The sequence below is a fragment of the Triturus cristatus genome, chromosome 3_1 (genome assembly GCF_964204655.1).
Source record: "Triturus cristatus chromosome 3_1, aTriCri1.1, whole genome shotgun sequence".
Classification (NCBI taxonomy): domain Eukaryota; kingdom Metazoa; phylum Chordata; class Amphibia; order Caudata; family Salamandridae; genus Triturus; species Triturus cristatus.
Window position 1 is genome coordinate 1,168,923,431 of NC_140583.1, and position 24,237 is coordinate 1,168,947,667.

Genomic DNA, 24,237 nt, shown 5'->3' on the forward strand with positions numbered 1-24,237 from the left:
CCTCTTCATGTTTGCTGAGGTAGGATGATGCTTTGGGAGGTCCAGCAGTACTCTTAGTGCCGCGTTCTGCAAAGACTGGAGCTTTGAAAGCTGTCGCTCACCTATCCCAGAATATAGTGCATTACAATAGTCTATACGAGATAGAACTAAAGCTCCCACTACTGTTTTTCTTAGAGAAGAAGGGATGAAAGGCAGGATTTTACGAAGAATCTTGATCATCAAGAAACAGGCAGAGGTGACCTGGTTGACTTGATAGGTTAATGAGAGGTCTTTGTCAACCAGGATGCCTAGGTTCTTCACTTTGGGTGCAGGAACAGGGCAAGCGCCCGCTTCTGGAAGCCACCAGAGGTTGCTCCAGATGGAAGGTTTTTGACCGAATTCCAATACCTCAGTTTTTTCGGTATTAAGTTTAAGAAAGTTTGAACTCATCCATTTCATCACCCTGGAGAGACAACTTCTGAATCTCTCCGCAGTGACTTCAACCGTTTGTGTCAGAGACACCACCAGCTGGGTATCATCTGCATAAGATACTAATTTTAGACCATGATTCTTGATTAGGTTAGCTAGTGGTGTAACATATAGATTAAACAACGTAGGGGATAATGCTGATCCCTGAGGAACGCCACAGGGGAGAGAGAGTTCAGCAGACTGAAGTCCCTCCCAATGGATTAGCTGTGATCTGGAATCAAGGAAGGAGTGTAGAAGCGCTAAAGCAGAATCTTTGATGCCTATTTTATTCAGTCTTTCCAATAGTACTCTCTGATTAACGGTGTCAAAAGCCGCCGTTAGATCAAGAAGGACAAGAGTGGCCCTGCCTCCACTGTCCATGACTCTGCGGATTTCCTCCATAGCCATTATTAAGGCTGATTCTGTAGAATGACGTGGTCTAAAACCATGTTGTGTTACATCCAACAGGTTATTAGAGTCAATGAAGTGCATTAGCTCCTGGTTAATCATTTTTTCTAAGACTTTAGATGGAAGTGGAAGACAGGAGATAGTGCGATAGTGTTTGGTATCCTGTGGATCAAGTGAGGGTTTTTTAAGAATGGGCCTGATACAGGCCTTTTTCCAACTTGAAGGGAAAACACCTGAACTAATGATCTTATTTAACAGGGGAGCCAGGGAGGCGCTTATTACTGTAGGGGCCAGATGGTATATGTAAGAGGGGCACGGATCAAGGGGAGAGCCTGACTTTATTTGAAGTAGTGCGTCACTGACCTGTTTTACGCTAAGAGGTGAAAATTTGGACAGAACGTTAGAGAATAAACTATCCTCCATGGGGTTGCCTATATTTTTATCAGGATCAGTCTGTGGCGTCTGGAGTTCATTATAGACGTCTTGAATCTTACGTTGAAAAAAGAAGGCAAGATTATCGACAAAATTTTGATCTGGACAAACAATTGTGTCGTTAGGACTCTTGATTAAGGTGGTCACTATTTTAAAAAGTTCCTTGGATGAATTTTTTGCTCTTGAATTTTGTTGGTAAAATATGTCATTTTGGCTTGTTTACTTAATGATTTAAATTATTCCAAAGTGAGATTATATTCCTTCTTTGACGTAGAGCTATAATCTAATCTCCAGAGACGTTCCTGCCGCCTACATTTGATTTTGAAAAAACAATCTAGGGTCTTGGCTAATCAGCAGCAAGGCTTAGCCTGATAATATCAACAAAACAAGAGAGCTGCCAATGCTGCCCATTATTTGTCACATATTCTCATTAAAAGTGTGATCCTTGAAAAATCACACTGATGACTTCTTTTTCTGTCAGATTTAATCTTAAATGACTTGAATTATAAAAAAAAACACATAACACTACATTGTACCCCAACCAAAAGACTCATCTTAAAGTGATGTACATAATTTTTTGTATACAAAATTCACTTTTTTTGGAAAAGACACAACAAAAAACTTTTTGTACAAAAAACACATTAAATACGTCAGTCATACCCATTCATACCAATCATATCTGGACAAACCACAATATTTCATAATACATTGTAGAGGCCATCAGCACAACGTAAATAACATTCACAAAGAACTCTATTTTAGTTTGGCTTGAGGATTGGCCTTAGACTAAAGGTCGACGCGTTTCAGATCCCCTTTCATGTAGAGATCCTCATCAGGACCAATGTGTGACTGCACTGCTGCAGTAAAAATCAGAAGCAGAATCAATTCTGATATGGACTTGTGGTATCTTGGTAGTGTATGGACCCAGCTGCGGGCGGGAAGTGGAGGATTCTGTACGCTTGAATCGTGGCGTTTTTGATTGGGCGAGCACGGGACGATCGGTGTCTTTATTTGTTCTTTAACGATTGTTTATCGACAAATGTGACGATTTCCAGCTTGTTGTATTGCTCGCTATCTTCTCCCAGAACAAAGGTTAAAAGAATGGCTTTGGCAGCATGTATTGCTCATTGTTAATTTATACTGAATTAATAAACAACAGTTGTTGTGCTCATCTCTGAATCTAAAAAAACAGTGCCACTGTGTCGCAGACTGCCATAGGTGCTGGTGCTGACAATTAAGTGCTGGTGCTGAGCACCGGAAACCACCTGCTCAAATTAAGCACTGGAAAGTCCAAGGCTCTACAGGCACACACTTGCAGCAAGCCACCAAAGGTATAACCTCTGTGGCTCTGATTATGATTTGCATGCTATTGAAGAAGATTTACTGCACAGTCAATTCGCATGAAAATTTACTTGTGGCATAATCGCCCTTGTGCAGTGGGAGGAGTAGGGACGTAAAAGGAAGGTTTTTTTTCCAGCTGGCGGAAGCATTGTATTCTTACTCCATTAAAAAAGCAGGATGAAACTTGGCTCTGCTGCAGCAAAATACTCAGGTAGTTTTTCCAGATGGTTTTACCCGCCGGAGAAATTGGGTCAGGTTCTTCCACAACAGTAGTAATCAGGCGGAGCTAAATTCATGCATAAAAAACCATGCATCAATTTCGCTCGCTTGACTGTTAATTGGACCATGGATGATGTCATACTCTCAGCAGGACTCAGTGATTGGCCTTTGTGATTAATCTGTATTTTCAATAAGGAGCTATAGAAGGAATTAATGTGCCAGGTCACCCTCCAATCAACATTAAATCAAACAACAAAGACCTGTAACTAATAGGCAACCTCATCCATTTTATAAGTATCTTGAATTGATATGGGGTGATACTCATCATTTCCCACATTCAGATGCTATTGTATGCACTCTGACCTAATCCACTATGCCTGGTTGATAAATATTTTAAAACAACCCACAATGAGAAAACCAGTCGTCTGTCAGATCACTTGGAAGACAACACTCACAAAATTAAGTGTATATCCACAAAGAAAAAGTGTGGAGAAAAGGAGAAAGTGTCTCATGTTTGCACCACCAAACAGGCTACTGGCAGGTACACACATACTTATAGCTTTCAATCCAGCACGTGAGTTCGCCCAATATTAAAACACGGCATGTTGTGAACCATTTCAAGGACGTCCAATATGTTTCATTGCCAATTCAATAGTAGCGGCAAATTCGTCAGGGCAACCGAGGTCACACGTCACCTCCCTGGAAGTCTACTGTAATATCAAAAGCGACTACTGAGAGCCATGGGCCCATATACCAGCTCTCAAAAATCACAGGGGTGTATACCATATATACCGTTCTCCCCTTTCCTGTCAGCACTTTAGTTGCTCATAGAATAATCGCTTTGTGTAAAGATCCTCACGGTCAATCGTCCCGGCGTCCTTCGTAATTAATCAACAGTTGCCCCGTAGTTTTGAGGAGCTGATTCAGTTGCTTGATAAAGGAAACTTGGCGAGGGAAGGAAGTCATCTAGGATCCTAGCCCAGGGCAGATCCTGCAGATGCCATTGCTGAAATTGCCTGCATGAATATTGAGTGAATACAGTTGAAAAGTGCAAACAAAGAGTGAATACAGTTGAAAAGTTCACAGACGTTCTTCTCTGCTGATGAACTGAACTACACAAGATGTGTTTCCACTGCACAGTGGAACTTTGTGTGCTCACCATTTGCTTAATCGCACAGACATCCTTGCACCATCTCTTCTCCTGGCATGATGTCATCTTGAGGTCACAGAGCAAATCCTGGGTTCAAAGGAAGTGTTCATTTCAAGTAACAGCTGTTTTTAGCGCGTGCCACTGTTTGGAGACTGCAATCAACCCCACAAGCACTGTAGACATATACATCACAAATAGGTCTCTTCTACAGTGTACATAGGTAGGCGGACACAGCAGCGGCGGCTCCTCCGTAATGGTAGAGGAGCGTCGCCCCACCTGCCAGCAGCTGAAAAAATGAAAAATAAAACAATAATAAACCTTTGTTTACTATTGTTTAATTTTTCTCTCGGAGCTGAGGCTTGGGGGCTGGGCCAGGGTGATGACAGGCAGGAGAGGGTGTATTGGGCACTGCTACTCAAGTGTGCATGGCATCGTCTGCATTGGTTAAAGCGCTCTGTATGACGCATAAAATATTCTTACAGGCATCGGCCCAGGAATCCTGAGTGATCTATGCGCCCATTACGTGCCATTACGAGCGCTGCGCTCGGCGGATCTGCTCCTTGCAAGAATTCCACGAATACGAAGGACCGGATCGGGTGGTCGATCTTTTAAACGGCTGGCTCCTGCTTTATGGAACTCCCTCCCTCTACATATCCATAGCAATCCTGATCACCTGGTCTTCAGAAGGCTGGTAAAGACCTGGCTTTTCTACCACTGCTAATCCTCTGCCTTGCTTCCTTACTCTGTGCTCTGCTTCAGCGCTGGGTCGCCTCGTTGCTGGGGCAGCCATGCGCTATACAAGTATTGTAATCTAATCTAATCATGGCATGCGCCCTGAAGCTCTCTTCAATCCAAGGTGCATTGCCGGGATGGAGAGAGAAGGCACAGGCTACCAGTCTAACTGAGAGCACAAATCATCAGCACTCAGGCCAATTCTGACGCTGCTTTCAGCAGCATGAAAGCAGCAACAGGATTTGCCGCAGTGCACTCTGGGAGTTTGTGCCTGAAAAAGCGAGGGGTGCGATGTGGCGAGCAGATAAGGGTTTTTTTAATATTATTTGTCTCCCCCTATGTCCGTTGTACCCCTCTGCCCCCACCTGTTCTCCACCTCTTCCCTGCCCTGCAACTCTGTTAACACCCAGGCAGCTATTGGGACACAGATGAGCTGTGCAGGGAACTCCGGGTAACCTTTAGGGGGCGCAGGGCATGTGACAGAAACTAAACCCAACATGGTTTGCAGACTACACTCCAGACGTGGTGCACATGAGTGTTTGGTGAAATAACTGAGATATCATTTTTTTCAGGTGAGCAACGCTCAATGGGCTGTAAGGGCTTCAGCCCTCCTCCCCTATGTGTTCTGTAGCCTGGGCTGCAGGCCTGCAGCTGTGTGGGTGTCTGTCCCAGGGAAAGTCTGAGCAAACTACAGCTGATGAACAGAGTGTTTGAACAAACATTTTCTCCAACAGACACCTTCAGTTTATCTTGCTTCTGCAGTGTCCTTAAAGGAGGTGCTAGGGGTCACAGATGAACCACAACTCCCAGGACAAAAACCTCACTGTGGGGGTTCAAATGTGTAAGGCAGTGTGCTTTACTGATCACCATTGTTTTAAAGAGAGACAATGCGTGCTCTTTAACGCTCTATTTAAGGGACGGCGTCTACACTTCAAAAGCAGTTTCTGCCGTCCTCCTCTGCTTTCAAGCAAACAAGGCAGAAATAGCAAATTGACTTGCTTTGGAATTGCATTTATTTAGTGCTTACTACCCATATATGATGAGTAATAAGCAATAAATAAATGCTAAAAAGGTAAAGAAAGACATTTTGTTTTTTTAATGCAGCGAACAGACTCTTCTGCCAATAGCGCTTTCATGATGGGGGACTGGGGCTCAAAGGCATCATGGCGCTTTACACAAGCACTAGATTAAATAACACAAAATCAGATTATTTTTTTTAAGCACAGGGAGATTAAGTGATCTGCCCAGGATCACAGGACACTGAGCTGACGCTGAGATTCAAACTACCCAGTTCCAGAGTCAGCAGCTCAGGCTGTTAGGCCACATCTCGCCGATTGGTATTTCCGTGAGTGGCTGCTGATCTTTGAAAGTGGTGGGGTGCAATAGTCCCCAGGAGTTCAGCCCATCTTTTTCAAAATTTGCCTCACTCATACTTACTCCCTCTCACATTTAGACCAAGATTAAAAAACATTTTGGGATGGGTTTGCATCTCAAAAGGGACGCACACCTACTCACAATGTGTTTTTTAATTTACTTTCCGGCCCAAACCTGTTTTGCACTGGAAAGTTGCCTGAAAATAATGCAAAGCAGTGCAAAGAGCTGCTTTTCTTTATTCTGTGTCAAGGGGGCGTTCTGTGGGTGGAACATGGGAGTTACTGTGCAACCACCTATGGTTTTTGATGCAAACCCTTACCTACTAACAACAATTGAAAGGGTTTGCAGCAAAATATAAAAACCACTTGAAAACAGGCATTAAAAAGGAGTAACAGTGGCAGGTAAAAGAACAAGCTGCCGCAAATCGGATTAGAGGTTTAAAATGCCCAGTAACCCAAACTGACGTAATAGATTCGGTCAAGATTGGAAAGATAATGCTTTCCAATTACAATAATATCTATAGCCAGCAACATAATATTGATCAGGACAAATTATTTGATTTTCTAGAAAACTGTGCATTACCGCGCCTTTCTCAAATTGACCAATTAACATTGATGCACCCATTCTCCCTGGAAGAATTAGAACTGGTAGTCAATAATCTCCCAAATGGCAAGGCATGTGGCCCAGACGGACTGTCAGCCGAATTTTTCAAAACTTTTTTTAGCACTTTCTCTAATCTTTTTTTGCAATTAGTGAATACGATGTTAGAAGGCGGCCCAATCTCGGACTCTTTCCGGGAAAGAACGGTGGTTAGCTTTTTGAAGAAGGGGAAAGAAGCCAAAGATCCGAACTCGTACCGACCCATTACCTTACTAAATATCGACTATATAATTGTTACAAAATTAATCGCAATACGTTTGAATCATATCTCAACAGAACTGATCCATTCCAATCAGAATGGCTTTATTTCAGGGAGACATTTGTTTACGAACACACATTATTTAATTGAAGCTTTAGATTATTTTGAGACACGAGGGATCCCCGCACTGGTTTTATTATTAGATGCAGAGAAAGCTTTTGATTTGGTGGTATGGGAGACACTTTTTATTATTTTAGAGCACTTTGGGATTTCTGATGAAATAGTAAATTTAATTCGAAATCTTTATTCTACGGCCAAAGCAAATATTATTATAAATACGGTAATGGTCGGTACAGTCCCAGTTAAGCGCGGCACACGACAGGGCTGTCCTTTATCCCCAATTTTGTTTGCATTTTTTATTGAGCCCCTTGCTGCCGCAATAAGAAATTGCACTAGTATCTATCCCCCAGTTCCTTTAATGGCGAAGATCAAACTTTATGCGGATGATATTATGTTATTAATTAAACCTGAACTCCATTCGCAAATGAGGATTTTTCAGATTTTTGAGGAATTCGAAGCGTTAGGCGGTTATCAGATTAATAAAAAGAAAACGGAGATTCTGAAGTGCGGGAATAGAGACCTTGAAATACACCCTGAACCGAAAAGATGTCTTGGGGTCTGCTTCTCACACACAGTTAAGGATTTATTTCCGCTTAATTTTGATCCCCTTCTTTTAAAGATCCGATCAATGTTTACACGTTGGAATTCTTTGCCACTCTCCATTCTGGGCCGGATCGCCTTGATAAAAATGTCCGTCCTTCCTCTATTCAATTTTTTGTTTTCCACTATTCCATGTTTCTTGTCAGGTACTTATTTTTCCAGGGTAGAATCTTTGTTCTCTTCTTTTGTTTGGGCAAATAAGCCACCTCGTATAGCAATCAACACGCTTTACGCGGATTTAGATCATGAAGGACTTTCTTTACCAAATATTAGAGATTATTATAATGCATATTTTATACAATATTTGTCGAGGTTTAAGAAACAAACTCATGGGCAAACCTTATTTATAAAAAATTTTTTCGACCTAATTTGTTTAGAAAATGAGATACCACCCCCACTGCAGATTCTCAAATCTCCCAAACTAGTTTGTTATAAGACTTTGCTATGGTTTCTTAAAAAGCGCACTGCCATGTTTAAAAGATACTCTCTCCCATTAATCAATATAACAACTTTGCTGTCTAGCATCTCCCCACTGATAGGTATCAAATTTGGATCTCAGATAGTAGATAACTGGGCCAGAGCAGGATTTAATAAAATTGTCGATTTTTTAAGAAATGGAGTATGGATAACCCCCACAGAGATGACATGCCTTATTCAGAGGAATTTTTTGTTGGTGTGGTCTTACAATACTATCTTCAAATTTTTGTCACAACTTGATATTGAACAGCTTAATCAACCAACCCAACTGATTAAAGACATTTTTCTGAATGAATGTGTAAGGAGACCTGGGGAGTGGAAGCATTGCTTAATGGCTAGCAAAGAAATGGAGTTAGGTCAAAAAGCAATCAAAAAATGGCAGGAGCAGGAAAATCATGTACTATCGACGAATACTTGGAAGACTATTAATCAGCTTAATTTTAGTACACTTAGAGGAGCTAATTGGCGCAGAATGTTATTCTTTGGGAAATGGTTATTATATCGTACTCCCGCGGCTATCGCCAAAATGTATCCAAATTATTCATCGAACTGTTTTAGATGTTTACAGCATATTCCTGCCAACTGGTCGCATGTAATAGTTCATTGCAAGAAAATTAGGATATTCTAGGAAGAGATTTTTGATTTTTTTCAGCTTTATTATAAAATTATGGTTTCTATTAATGAAAAACTGATGCTCTATGGTTTTGACCCGGATCTTAAAATTCCTACTCAATTTGTTAAATTACTGTATATAGCAATGGCAGTTGCACGGTCTTTGTTATTGCAGAACTGGCGATCAGAACAAATTCCATCTACAGTAGAATGGTTACAGAAAATGAGGAGAGTTAGGAATAATGAACAAATGTATGCTATGCGGGTGGGTGGTATAAGAAAATGTGAAAAAATTTGGGGGCTTTATTTTGATTCTGATTGATTTCCTCGACAGTCGATGTATAAAAAAAAAATTCTCTTTGCTTTGTTGTACTCCAGGCTGAGTTTGCTTTCATTGTATCATACCTTATGTACTGCTGATTAATTTTTTGTTTTTCCTCTTGTAAGATGCTAAAGTACTTCAAATAAAAGTATTATAAAAAAAAAAAAAAGGAGTAACACCTTTATTTCTCATAACTTTTCCCGCTTTGAAACTGTACTACACTGTACAGCACACATCCAAAGCAGGAAAAGTTGTATTGTTAGACAAAGCATAGTATTTAGTGCTGGAAGGGCACTCTTCCAGTACAGAAGCTATGCTACAATTTAAACAGAAATCTTTGCACTACGGTGCAAAGGTGTCTGTATGACGCTTGGCCGCCTTATTGTACACCAGTGATGCGGAGAGGACAGGATAGTACCACATCTTTGCAGCTATGGTGCTTTCCAGCTCTCTCATGCAACACAGCAATGTTGGGTGCTGTTCTGCATTGTGTGAAAGTATGGATAATCTGTGCCTTAGTCTCTTCCCCTGAATCACTCCAACTCACATTCTCTCACTTGCTCATTTCTTCCCACTCAACGTTACTCATACACAAACGTACTCCCAATCACTGGTTCTCATTCTCACTTGCTAACACACTTATACACACCCCTCACACAGGTCCTCATACCCAGTGGTGGCTGTACAGAGTGCAACCTAAACCCTCCTGCCCAAAAAATAATCTTCACCCTCTCGGTCTCAGTAATTATTGGCCTTTCTCCTTGTTACCTGGAGTCTACAAACTCTCAAAAAAACATGTTAATAAAATCTCTCCCCTGTCCTCGAAGCCAAGGAAGTGCTTCACCCAACTCAAATGGGCGTCCGCCCACAGCACTGAAACAGCTCTGTTGGTGGTGAACCAGAAACTGAGACATCTCCTTGATCAAGGAGGATCTGCAGCCATTATTCTCTTAGATCTCAGTGCTGCCTTTGACACCGTGGACCATCTAACTCGCACTAAGCGGGGCATATTAGCAAGGGCGGTATCACTGCTTTAGCTGCACTTTTTGCCGCTAAAGCGGCGATATTTCTATCACCCTTTTAGCAAGCTGTCGCTAACAGCCGTTAGCGACAGCTTTATGCCACTTTGCATGTCAACGATATTTATCGCTAATGACATGCAAAGTGGGCATTCCTCCACACAACTCCTTGGCAAACACTCGCTAACATAACTTCGGGATATATTAACAAGGCTGCACAAGACCCCCTTTACCGCAGGTTTTTAACACCTGCTAAAAATAAAACTTAGCCATCTTTAACATGGGAGCTGGATTGCATGGCTGAGTCCATGCCTGCTTATCAGCAAGGTTTGCAGTATCGCAGGGAAATCATCGCTTGTTTTCCCGCGATACAGCATGTTATCATGGCTATCGCTGGATTTAATATCGCCGTGGAGATACGCGTTGCTAATAACGCGCTATCTCGGCGATAAAATCCAGCGATATCCGGTGATAAAAAAATTACCGCTAACCGCGCTTTGCGATATTTATCGCAAAGCGTTGCTAATATGCCCCAGAGAATTTCAAAGGCCGGTGTCAAGGGCCGGGCACTAGAATGGCTCGACTCTTTTCTGGAGAACCAAACTTGTCAGGTCTCGGATCAGTCCTATAACTCAGCCAGACTCCCCCTTAGCTGTGAGGTTCCTTAGGGCTTCTCCCTGAGCCCCAACCTTTTTAATCATTATATGCTCCTCCTTACCGACATCGTGCGCACACTTGGGCTGTCATTGGTCTCAAATGCCGATGACACCCAGATACCTGTCTTTGATTCCATGTCTCCAGGAAGCAGCTAGTTAGATGGCTGGTTTTAAATTTAAACTCAATGAAGAAGTGAAACGTGATGTTGAGGAAATAGGCGACCGTGTAGCGGCCCTTGAAAACAGAAGGGATGAGGAAGTGAATATGATGCAGCAAGAAATCCTCCGGCTCAAAGAGCAGAATATTGAGCAACAGGGACACACGGAAGATCTGGAAAACCACTCCTGCTGCAACTATGTGTGCATCAGAGGTGTGAAATCAGGTGCAGATGGAGAGGACAATAGGGAGTTTGTTGTGGCCCTCTTTCGAAAGGTGTTGGGTGACGACCACACGGCCGACATCCAGATTGACAGGGCCCATCGGGTGGGGTTGCCGAGAAGTGGTAAGGCTCCACCGCTGGACATTCTGGTTTGTGTACACGACTTTCAGCTGAAGGAACTGATTATTAAGAAGGCGAGAGCCGCTCACCCCTTGCAGTTCCGCGGTCACACTCCTACATTTTTCCAAGATCTGTCGACTGCCACCCTGTTCAAGCAACGTGAATTTCAACTAATTACGATGCACCTGAAAGAGAAAGGAATCACATACTCCTGGGGTCATCCCTTCCATAATATCTTCTGGTATGAGGGTAAGCTGCGACAGATACGTTCACTTCAGGAGGCCAGGGATGTCCTGGGAATTACGAAGCCCATGTCCCCGGAAATGCAACGTAAATCCCTGGAGGGTTCAAGGCACACTCAACCTCACTGCAGACGGTAGGGAGGACCCCCTCCTTCCACAAACCAGACACAGCGACTATAGTCAAGGGACAAGAAGCAGTAATTTCTTCGCTTCCCACTAGCCCGGGCCATTCGTCCCCCAGCTGAACGCTTAGAGAAAGCACGATGAGCACAACTAAGTGGCGGAGTCAGAGACCGCCCTCACCTTCCCTTGAAGCTCGGCCGTGGGCACCTGCCCCTTTACCCAGTTCTACCTAGACAAACTTTTGTCTCCAAGAATGCTTGCTCTTGTTCCACCCAGTCTGATGGGAAAGTTTATAATGTTTTCTTGCATGGGGTCTATTTTTTTTGTGTAACCTGCACCGGTCATGGGGAGGCCAGATATGCGAGGGTAGCGCCACACACTCCCTGGCCCACCCCACTTCGCCCATCCTACTATGTGTACACCTCCATATATCACTTAACATCTGATACACCACATGGGTAAGGATCAAAAGATCGTATCCCTCAATATACGGGGCCTCAACCACCCTGTGAAATACGCTGCCATCCTCTCGCTGCTGGGGAATGCAGACGATTACATTTGCATGTTACAAGAAACCCACTTATTATCTAGAGACATGGCCCGCATGCATACATGCCGATTTCCACACCAGTACTGGTCCTCGAGTGCCACTAAAAGAAATGGAGTGCTATCCTGTTTAGAGCAAAATTCGAAGGGAAAGTTCTCTCTACCCTATATGAGGTGAAGGGGAGGGTTCTCGCGCTTAGAATTTAATGGGGCTCCACTCCTTTCACCTTAATTAATATCTACACACCAAACACGCACCAAGAACCCTTCATTATGAGGACCCTCCTCAGAAGGTCTAGCATCTCCTGACGCAGCGATCCTGGTGGGAGGCGACTTCAACTTAGTAATGGATAATGCCAAGGACCGTTCCAACTAGCGGTCAGCTCAGATAGGGGCACTCTCCCCAGTGGGTAAACAATGGTTCAAAGATAATGGGCTGCATGAAGTCTGGCGCAACCACCACGCAGAGACAATGGGACTACACACAATACTCAGCTACACACAAATCTTATGTGGGCCTAGACCACTTACTAGCCTCCACAGCGCTTCTGCATAGGGTGAGTGAAGCAACTATAGAGCCACAGTTCCAGTCGGAACATGCGCTGATCACTGTCACCATTCAACCACATGAGGCCAGCCACAAATACACAAGATGGCGCCTGCGGGAGGGCCTGTTGCAGTCACCGGAGACGGTGATCTGGGCCAAAATTGTAGAATACATACAACACAATGATGGGGAGGACATTTCGCTAGTGGAGATATGGGAGGCCCTGAAATTATTAATGAGGGGGGAATTTGTGGCTGTCTCTTCCACTGACAATAGAAAGCGTCGGGAGATCCATCAGAACAAAGAACAAGAGGTGAGAGAGCTGGAAACTATACATAAGCGCACAGGTGCATCATGGGTATGGAGAGAACTGGAGAACAAAACGTCTCCTCCTAAAGCGCCTAGACCTGGATAGAGTGGAATACGCCCTACTCCGTCTCCACCATACGTTCTACCTGTGCAGTGACAAATGCGGGAGGTTGCTTGCTCAGAGGCTTAGAGCTTAAACTCTGGCGGCGGCTATACCGTCGATTAAGAAGCCCTCAGGGGAGGAGGTGAACTCGGACTCTCAAATAATGGCGACCTTTGGTCAATTCTACCGGTCTCTGTATACCGAGGAGGAGGCAGGGCAGCTGGTAGCCCATGCGTACCTGGAGGCAAGTAATTTCATGCGACTACCCGGGGCCCTGGCCAGCCAACTGGACGAGCCCAAATGCCCGGAAGAAATTATCTCAGCCATCGCTAGGCTGAAATTAAATGAAGCCCCTGGACCCGACGAGTTTCCCGCTCTGTTTTATAAAACCTTCTGCGTGGAACTGGCGCCTTTGTTGATGTGGCTTTTCAACTCCTTTTTGGAGAGCGGTGCGGTGACAGACTCCATGGCAGAAGCTGCGATCTCAGTAATCCTCAAACCTCACAAGGATGACAATGTATGTGACTCTGATCGACCCAGACCAGGCGGAGTTCATCCCCACACAACAGGAGATTGATAATACAAAGCGACTCCTACACCTTTTGAATAGTATACATAGATCCCTTAAGGAAGCTTTACTTCTGTCAATAGATTTGGAGAAAGCATTTGACAGAGTGCGATGGAACTACTTGTTTAACACACTTCATTGCTTTGGCTTCGGCGAGCGCTTTATAAAATGGGTTTGATGTATCTATCAGCCCCCCCGGGCATTTGTCAGGGTGACTGGGGTGTCTTCGGAACCCTTCCCAATAGCACGGGGCACGAGGCATGGGTGTCCACTTTCACCCCTCCTCTTCGCTCTGTACATGGAGCCCCTTGCCCAACAGTTTCGGGACCACCCGCAGATACAGGGACTACGATTTGTAGGCGATGTCCATAAGATAAGCCTTTATGTGGACAACGTAATTCTATCCCTAGTGGAGCCACTCACCTCTCTGCCCGTCCTCGTGGCCGAGCTGGAGGCCTTTGAGGAAGCGTCGGGATTTTTAGGTGAACCTAAGGAAGTCACAGATTCTTAACCTTTCCTCCCCCAGGCACATGAAGAGACTTTAAGGGAGAGATTCACCCTACAATGGGTCAAGCAACAGATAACTTACCTGGGCATCCTCCTGGCTCCAACGATAGCGAAAACCCTGGGTATAAACTACTGAGCAATGGTGGAACAAACGACAAAGGCCCTGTATGGGTGGTCGAGACTAAAACTAGCCTGGTTTGGGCGAATAGCCGCGGTAAAGATGATGGTGCTACAGCAGATTCTATCAGTTTTCCAGACTCTACACCTGCCCACCCCCCTCCAAAAGATATGCGCGCTGTGCAACTAGCCATTAACAAATTTGTCGGGGAGGGAAGAAGGCGCGATTACCCATTTCCCAAATGACGCAACCTAAGCAGGACGGAGGGGTGGGTCTCCCGCTGGTGCAGAGATATCTTCAAGCCTTCCACCTTCGGTATATTCTGGAGTGGAATCGTCCGCTGTCTGAAAAACACTAGACCTTTATGGACCAGGCGGTAGCTGGAGCAAATATATGGAGGGAGGCATGGCTCCCGCGTAATTTAAGGGCCTGGAGTCTCTACTCTTTCCCTGTCACTGTGGCGACGCTAAAGGTACGGGATGCCGTGGCATTAAGGAGAGGCCTGACGACATTCCCCATGCCAATGTCCCCAATAGTGGACAACCCAGACTTCCCACCAGGCTGCAAATCTGAGGTCTTTCAGAGATGGAGAGAAGCGGGGTGTAAAAGGGTGGGTTTGCTGTTTGATGTACAGGGCATACTTTCCTATGAACAACTGCGTCGGATTATGGTCTGCCCAAGTCGGACCACTTCCACTACCTGTAACATAGTCATTGGGTCACTTCACTGACCTATCTAGTGAAGGCCTCTCGGCCACTTACTCCTTTCGAGAAGTGGCTAACGTGCAAAAAGGATGATAAGCATATGATCTCAGAACGGTATGCTATGCTTGCCACAGGGCAGAGGGGGGGGCGTACAGAGGGTCAACTACGATGGAAGGAGGAGCTGGGCAGGGCCCTCTTGGACAAAGACTGAGAGAACATCCATAACAGGGCACACCATACAGCCTATAATACTGCAGGGGCCGAATCAGCATACAAAGTCACATCCTATTGGTATTTCACTCCAGCCTGCATTCATAGCTGGGACAAAAATCATACTGAGAAATGTTGGAGGGGGTGTGGCCTTTCCGGCCCTTTAGTGCACTTACTCTGGCACTACCCAAGGCTGGAGCGCTTCTGGCAGGGGGTGTTGAATGATAGTGACAAAGCCTTTGATACAGAGATCCCACGCTTCCCGGCATTCACACTACTGGGGCTATCAAACGCGCTGACATTTCCCCTTCGCTCACTGAGGGGTAGGCAGATGGCACTGGCATTGCTAGCAGCACGCCAAACGATCCTTGCACAATGGGGCTCCATGAATGTCCCTGACCACACGGCCTGGCTGCATAGACTTTGGCTGACTCTCGCCATGGACCGCCTCTCACTAGTTAAAGATCACAAGGGCGAGACCCTATGCCGAATTATGGGCCCCATTCATCCAGCTTCTGTCGAAGGAGTTTAGGGAGGTAACATGCCCCAAATATCTCTAAATATTGCATTTGATTCCTGAGGTAGAAGGGGCAAAGATGTCCCGCATGTAGTGGGGCAAACTTTATAAGAAGTCTAGGAGCTTATGGTGGGCGGTATCAACGCTAATGAATCCACGAACGGTGCAGGTCTTTTTTCTTTGAGGGATGGGAGGGAGGGACTTTTGCTTATCTCTTTATTCAGTCCTGTGCTGTTTCTAGATTTGTTCTCATTATTTTAGTTTTCTACACAATCCAGACTTCGCTGCCAGCCCTCGGGTTGTAGGCACTGAAGCTGTGTAAATTTAACTTGCTCTTTGACCCCACGCTGTCAGCCAATATGGTTGTAGGCACACAGCTGTGTATTGCCTCAGGATTGTCGCCTAATATTAATAAAAAGATTGGTTCCATAAATTCAATGAGGATAAGATGAAAGGTATGCTGCTGGGTAATAACTTCTGCAGTAATGCCCCAAGCCCCTTACCAGACTGGCAAGTTGCCTGCTCCAAAAAGCTCAGTAAAGAGCTTTGGGATGTGGCTGGGCCCCAATCGCAAGATGGACCATCAAGTTAAAAAGCTTGCTGCCAGCTGCTATAGCATCTTCACATGATTGAGGAAGGTTCTTAACCTTCTTTCATTTACAGCCAGAAGAGTGATCATACAGGCCATTGTCCTATCAGGCCTTGATTACGGGAATGCCCTGTATCATGGTTCACCCAGTTACGTTGTCAGAAGGTTGCAGATTGTACAAAATTCTGCTGCCCGACTTCTAATGAACATACCCAAACATCAGTCTGCTGCTAAGGCTCTAAAAGACCTCCACTGGCTTCCGATGGAACGTCAAGTTCAGTTCAAGTGCCACTGCATTATGCATAGGGCAATTGATAGGAAAAGCCCTTTATTGTTAAGACCATTGGCCTCCCAATATCTGCCTGGGAGACTTCTTTGATTGGGTATTTCACCGCCAATGAAAGTCGAGGTGTTCTAGAGGTCGTTCTTTGAAGAGTAGGGTGTTCGCCTGACTGATTTTCTCCTGGCTTGCCTGGTAATGTAATGTCCCTGTGAGTACAAAAATGGTAAAATAGACTAAAGTCGGTAATTCCCCCCTTATCAGAGCAAACTTAAAGCGACTAATATTAGAACTCACATTAAAATATGTTGTAGAGCTGCACGTCGGACTCCCAATTTATAATTAAAGCCTTTACATGCTCTTAAAATATGAACAAAGGGTCAGTATTTTTCTTTTGCAAATGTGGCAACCCAACTGAAGAGGCCCTTTAAGAGTAACCAGATCATGAAAGTACCTTAATTTAAGGAAAAAACTTGGACTGGAGCAGCGCATCACGCATGCACCTGCGAAACTTGGCAGGGTTGTCCAGGCTCCCCTGATACACTCTCAGCCGTGAGGGGAACGGCTCGATCCTTCCTTTCATGTAGTCGCCAAAGGCCACGCCGTGAGGGAAAACTACAATCCCCAGCAGGCTCAGCGAGGCGCTAGCGGAACGCGTCAGACCAGCGCCAGGGGGCTACAAAGAGCGCTCAACCCTCCCACGGCGCGGGACGCGCGCGGGCTAAGCCTGGGCAAAGGGCGGGCCGTCTACGGCCGTCCGAGGCAGGAGGAGGCTGGGCCGGGCCATCCCCCTAAACAGTGTCCGGGGGTCAGTTTGACTTTGTACTATTTACTCATGTGGTAAATTCATGTGTGTTAGTGTTTCTGACATAACCAGTCAAAACCTTTCTTAACGTCGCTGTTTAATTTCAAGTATTTGCTTTAGTGGTAACTAGTGGTGATATTTACAAGGAAGATTTTGTGTGCATGCTCCTTGTGATTAAATCATGGGGAAACATTGTAAGCCCATTACCGCACGCCCAATGACTAGGCAATTAGCTACTTCGAACCCGCCGCTCCCGAGCCTCACAGCCATTGATAAAATTCTCCAGAAAACTATGGGGGTGGTGGCTTCAGCAATTGAAAACACTGAAAGGCGGCTGTCAATCACCCCTGCCATTCCCACTGCACCGTCCTTAGACGACTGTTCTGTAGATTTAGTAATTCAGGATGATGTGGAAACTATGTCGTTTATGTTGCCTTCCTTTACACATTTACCATGTGCCCAGATTCCACTTGATGAGAATGTGCCAGTAGAGGCTGCTTTGTTTACATCCTCTATGGTATCTCCAGTGGCACTTAAACCGCGAGCACGGCCAAAGAAAAAGAAGCTTGCTAAAAAAACGGTTAAAACTACAACGCCACCTTTATCTTTTCCCGGTCATCTGGACACTGTTCCCCATCCAGTAACCTCGGGTCCGCCATTGTGGGCTACCCATTTAATAATTGATCTACAGGCACACATAGGGCAGACTTTAAATGCTCATTTTAAATCTCTGTCGACTAGGATCGACAGATTAGTAACACTGATTAATAATAAAGGTGTAGGGAAAACTCAGTTAAATTCTGCTCTGCGAGATCCTGGTAGCTTGGGGGGCTTGGGTACATCTGACATGACTAGTAAAGCCACCCCACGGGTTCCTTGTACTTCTCAACAACCTATAATACAAGACCCAGTTCAGCTGCCTACGATGATGCCAACTCAACCCCCAAATGCTCCTGATCCATCTTCCTGTCTTAACCTGCCCCGAGTTGCTACTGGTCTGGCCCCCTGTGAACAACCTCCTACCCTAAAGGCTCTTGGAACACGGAGTCTGGGGGCGGGTAGGCCTCAAGTTAACCCGCTTGTGAATTTTGGTAAAAAGGGTTTGGTTAAATCTCCTTCCTACCCGCAGTTACCCCCCGAAGCTTCATCATACGTGGTGGTGCTTACGGGAGTACCTCCATTGTCTAGTGATAGGGGGGAATCTTACTATGAATTAAAAAATAAAGTTATTTATTGGCTAAGTAATCATAGACCTCTGAATGGAGTAGGTTTGGGGGAGATTTTGTTTGTGCGGAGAGTTTGCTGGTTGGGGACTAGACCCAAAGATATTTGTGGGGATTGTGTTATAATTAATTTCAGGGACCCGAGAGTAGTTGGTCATATACTGGATCATGGAGGGTCGACTAAAGTAGGCTCTATTAACACCTGTCACTTGGGGTACTTTTATATGCATCCTCGTATTCTAAGGCCCTCGGAACTATCCTATTTCCATCAAGATAGCCAGGAATACGATTATAATATTCCGGTTGCTAATTCATTTAATGCACTTAGTTCTGTGGATTGACCACCACCATTAAGGCACGTTGAAGGAAGGGCCATGAATATGAAAGGGGGTCAGGCAATGGATGGCTGTAGTACGGAGGTGGGTCTTCACAATTTGGTAAATGGAACTAGGTTAGGAGCAACAGTTATTCCTTTATCCCCCAAAGTAACAGCCCAGTACGAGGGATAATAGAGTCAGGTACTCCAGACTTAATAGCATCTCCCTTCTCTGTTGCCTGTGAATTTTCTGAGGACTGTCCTTCTCAAGCAGCGACACGTAGATCCTTAGTAGGGTCTTGGAATGTGGCTAGACTGGGGTCTAAACTCCCCAATCCAGAGTGGGGAGAGCTTATGGACAGCTACGATATATGTTTGTTTCAGGAAACTTGGCTACGGTCCATCCCAGTGAGGGTAGGTTATGCGTCCTTCCATGCACCAGCGGTTCAAGGAGTTAGGGGAAGACCTTCGGGGGTGTTGGCCATCTGGGTTGCCTCTCATCTTGGGTGTTCAGTTAAGACCATAGACACTCAGTGCCCAGATATCTTATGTTTAGTGATTAACTTTTCTGCTGGCTACTCGTTGGTAGTACTTAATGTCTACTTAGGTCCCTATCCCCTCCAGTTGGGCTTATCGATTTTGGGTGCCTTAGACGTCCTTCTACACTCTCTTCCCTCAACGTCCCACAAAATTATAGGTGCTGATCTTAATTGTCATTTTGAACCCCTTCTTGGGATCCCTTCAGTGACCTCGGATGAGGATGAAAACTGTAAAATCCCAGACTGTATTATGTACCCGGAAAAACGTTTATTGCCTTTGGCCCTTGAGATTAATAAGTTAACTATTTTACATTCTCTTAGGGCCTGTAATGGCAGACTTCTTCCTGATGTCCCGGGTTCACATACTTTTAATAGACCTGGGAATTGTTCAACAATTGATTATATTCTGGTAAATGTGGAATTCTGGGGCTATCTGGGAGCCTTCTCTGTCATCCCTAGGGTTGACAGTGATCATAATTTACTGACACTAGAACTAGCAAATAATATCGGGGGTCGTAGTGCTTTTAGGGGTTTAGTAACTACTAGCAGTGTGAATTTGGTTCTAGCGGCAGGTGGCAGACGCATTAGGTGGGCAAAAATTGCGACAGAAGAGGCTAAGCTAGCGGAATTATACCGCCATGTTGCCTGTTCTCTAGCAGAGGTCTCCCACCTCTTGAGTCTTAATGGAGATTCCTCCCAGCATTATCTCCTGGGCCTGCAGTCTATTCACAATAAACTCCTTAGTTCCATGGCCGGTTATTTTTACAGTACCACCACACAGAGGCCAAGGACAACTAAGAACGATCACTGGTATAACAAAGCTGTAGGTTGGCTAAGAGTGCTCTGATTAGGGAAGTAAAGTTGGGCACCCAGTCAAGTATCAGATCTGCGAGGGATAATTATAAAAACCTGATGAAGGAGGCAAAATCCGAGTGGGAGGACTCGAGGTGGTCAAGTATTAAGCTAACAATAAACAAAAAATGAATGGAGGGTCTAAGGGAGTTTAAAGACCAGCACGGGCAAATCCCCAGATACCAAGACTAGAACAACAACAAAGCCCGTGGGTCTATACAGGTCTACCTAACAATAAGCAGAAGACACCAGTTCGCAAACCTAAATCAGGGATCCTTTCAAAAAGGACCAAGTCCCATTACCCACCGAAGTGGCATGCTTCATCATCTGGGACCTCCCATTAACCCCACCTGGTGCGGTTAAAGAGCTACTACTCCTTAAATTACTTTAAAAAGGAGGAGCTCAAGGATGTTTTAGCTAATAAACTAGGAGGGAATCACTCCCAAAATGGGAGGAAGCTGCCTGTAGTGTGGTGAAATGAGGTGCAGTGTGTGAAAACGTGATATTAAAATTGATTAGCACGGGAAAACTATTTTATTAAATATCCAGTGATATCAATAATAAAAGACGCAGAAATAGTAGAGTAAATCGTGTACACCAAACAATAAGGAACACGTACTCTAAGTGTAGGTCTACATGTTTCAGCCAACTAGCGTCTCGAGAAGATGACCGTGACTTTCTTCAGGACCATAATGATACACTACTGCAAAGTGATAAAGTGTGCATAAGAACGTAAAAGGAACGATACAACCAACAGTGGTACCTGCTTATCAATTGATATACGGCACCGTCGGGAAGTATTCAGTTCACCCGTCAAGAGATCGGGGAACATCCCACACTCCTGGTCACAACTCAGGGCGTGAGGCAGCGCTCTGTCCGTCACTACCCCGGGCCTCCTTCCTGGATGTGCCGAGTGGAAAGGATCCCTGATTTAGGTTTGCGAACTGGTGTCTCAAGTATTAAGCTAGCCCTAGAAGCCCGAGATTTCAGGGTATTCTGGAATCTTGTTCGACATGGTTCGGCAGAAAGTCCATCCGCAATCATTCCCAATCTTAGCGAAGAGGTGTGGCTAGAGCACTTTAAGCCCCTCTATTCGCTTAGTAATTCCGATTGTGGAATAGACTTAGTAACCCAAACAAACGCTATTGCTATGGCTTACTCGGAATATGTGGACTCGGAGAGCCGAACCTGCACCCTTTTGGAAATCGAGCTGGCCTTGATAGGATCCCAGGTGATTTATATCGAAGTGAACAAACAATCTGGGCTCCTTACATCTGGGTCTATTTTAATGCTATTTTGCAGGGCCTCGAGATTCCCCAAACTTGGTTAGGAGCTGAAATTATACCTATCCACAAAAAATCTTCCCCCTTTGACCCGGCTAACTATCGCCCTATAAGCTTGATAGATGTTTTACAGAAACTGTTTGCCCGCATGCTTTTAACAAGATTACAGAGTTGGATGGAGGAATATCACATCCTAACTTCTCTTCAAGCGGGCTTTCGAGCAAAAGTTTCCACTACTGACCAACTGTTCAGATTACAGTTGGTCTACTGGAAGACGGTTTCTATTGGAGCCGGCAATTTATACCTGATTTTCGTGGACCTTCGGTCCGCGTTTGACATGGTCCAAAGGGAGAAGCTCTGGGCGTTACTATTGGAGATGGGCGCCCCCCCTTATTTGTGTCATATATTTAAGCGAATGCATGATGGAACATATGCAAGGGTGAGATACGGGAGAAGTGGGGAAATTTCGGGTCCATTCCCGGTTGAAAAGGGTGTGAGGCAGGGGTGTGTTTTGGCTCCAACATTATTTTCTCTTTTCATCAATGGGCTGATAGATCATCTATTGTGTGCTAGTAATCTGGATTCCCCAAGGTTAGCGGGCGAAAGATACCTGCCCTAATGTTCGCGGATGACAAGCTTTTATTGTCAAAATCTTTTATGGGCATCCAGCGTACACTAGAGGCATTCTGCTCCTTTTGTAAACTAAGGAACCTGGAATTGAACCTACCCAAAACAAAATTCATGGTCTTCAGCTCTAGTTCAGCCAACTGTCCGCATCCCCAGATGGAATGTATAGTGCTAGACCGAGTTTCTACATTTGATTATTTGGGGGTAACTCTTAATGACAAAATGAAATGGGAGTCTCATTTGGCGAAGGCCAATTTGAAGTTGACACAATCCGTGGGGGGTATTTTGAAGGTTTTTAATAACACTTCATCTAAACCCTTGTGCCCCCCTATGGAAATCTACAAATCCCAAGCAAGAGGGGGTGCGCTATATGGTGCAGAGCTTTGGGGCCATTGTAGTATTGCCTCTCTAATTTTAACCGAGAACAGCTTTATTAGACGGCTTTTGAAACTACCCATGAGTACACCCTTAACCCCCCTGAGATGGGATTTAGGTCTGGTTCCTATTGAAGAGATTGCCCCAAATCGTCCACTCCTGTATTGGAGACATCTCTGGTCAACACCTGAGCTTGTGAGCTATAGGCAGGACCTTAGTGATCTCTTGTCAAGAGGGAATACGGGGAAAATCCCATGGCTAATGCACATTAAGAACCTTTGCTATGCCTTAGGTAAGGGGACCTGTGGACGACACCAGAGGAGTCCTGTGTTTTACAGACCAAGAAATCTTCAGCATTATCGAATGGAAATATTATTAAATTCTTCCTTGGGTAGGCTTACTAACACCTTTTTGGACATTAAGATCAGTACCCACTTTGAAAACTTTTTGGATGTTATCCAGCCTCCACTGGCTAAGAAATTATATATATCAGTTCAGACATGGTTCTCTTCCTCTGAGGGCTTTAACTCATAGGTGGTCTAGCGCGCTCTGTCCAACGAGTTTTTGTCCAGAGTGTGCTGATACTTGTGAGACAAAGTTGCATGTTGTGCTCTTTTGCCCTCTTTACATCAAGGCAAGAGCAAAATGGATTATCCAACTCTGTAAGTCTAGGGGTCTCAGGGATTATCAGGAGGTATTTAGAATCCTCAAATACGATACTACCCCCATGATAGTGTTTGCGATGGCTAGATTTCTCCTTTCCATGTGGTATTCAAGGTGTACAAAACTAAAAATTGACAGGCCATAATTTGCTCTTACTGAGGTGAATTTAGCGTTGTAGCGTAAGCGTTTTTAGTTATGAGATTTGTCCAAGGATGGGATGCTGTTTTATGTGTTTACATCCTCATTGATATTACTTGTCCTTTTTAATAATGTATTTAATTGTGTCTTAAAATGCTCATTTAACCTCTAAAACATGTTTTTAATTCTTGATGGATTGAATTACATGTAAATGTTCATCTTTTATTAATTTTATTGTAATATGTTTTTATGTCTTTTTATGGTATTATACCGAAATAAAAGTTTTTTGACTGACTGACTGACTTCTTCGATCTTCCTCATTTATTGAAGGTTCCCTGGATTCGTAGACCTGGTTGGGGTGGATGCTCCACCTCTTTTCTGGCATCCAGACTTTGGAATACCGTACCTCTTGAACTCTGTCTACTGAAGCACCAATTGACCTTCTGTAAAGCCTTGAAGGCCTGGCTGTTTAAGGATTAATGCTTTGCAGCCCACGATGATCTACGGTTTCTGTTGCAGCACTGGAAGGGCCCCCGGGTAGCCATGCACAATATAAAAACGGCAGAATAGAATAGAATAGCTGTGGAAAATCACTTAATCAAAATCTGCCTAAAATGTAAATGTGTGAGATACTACTGTAAGTATGTGCAAGAAGAAGATTTAAGCTACCATTTGAAGAATACAATCCAGCATCATTTTCCATCACTGCCCATAATGTGCAACGTTCTGTTGCTCTGAGGCTAGGTTCATGCTATAGGAATACCAACATATGCGTGCTTTTACTT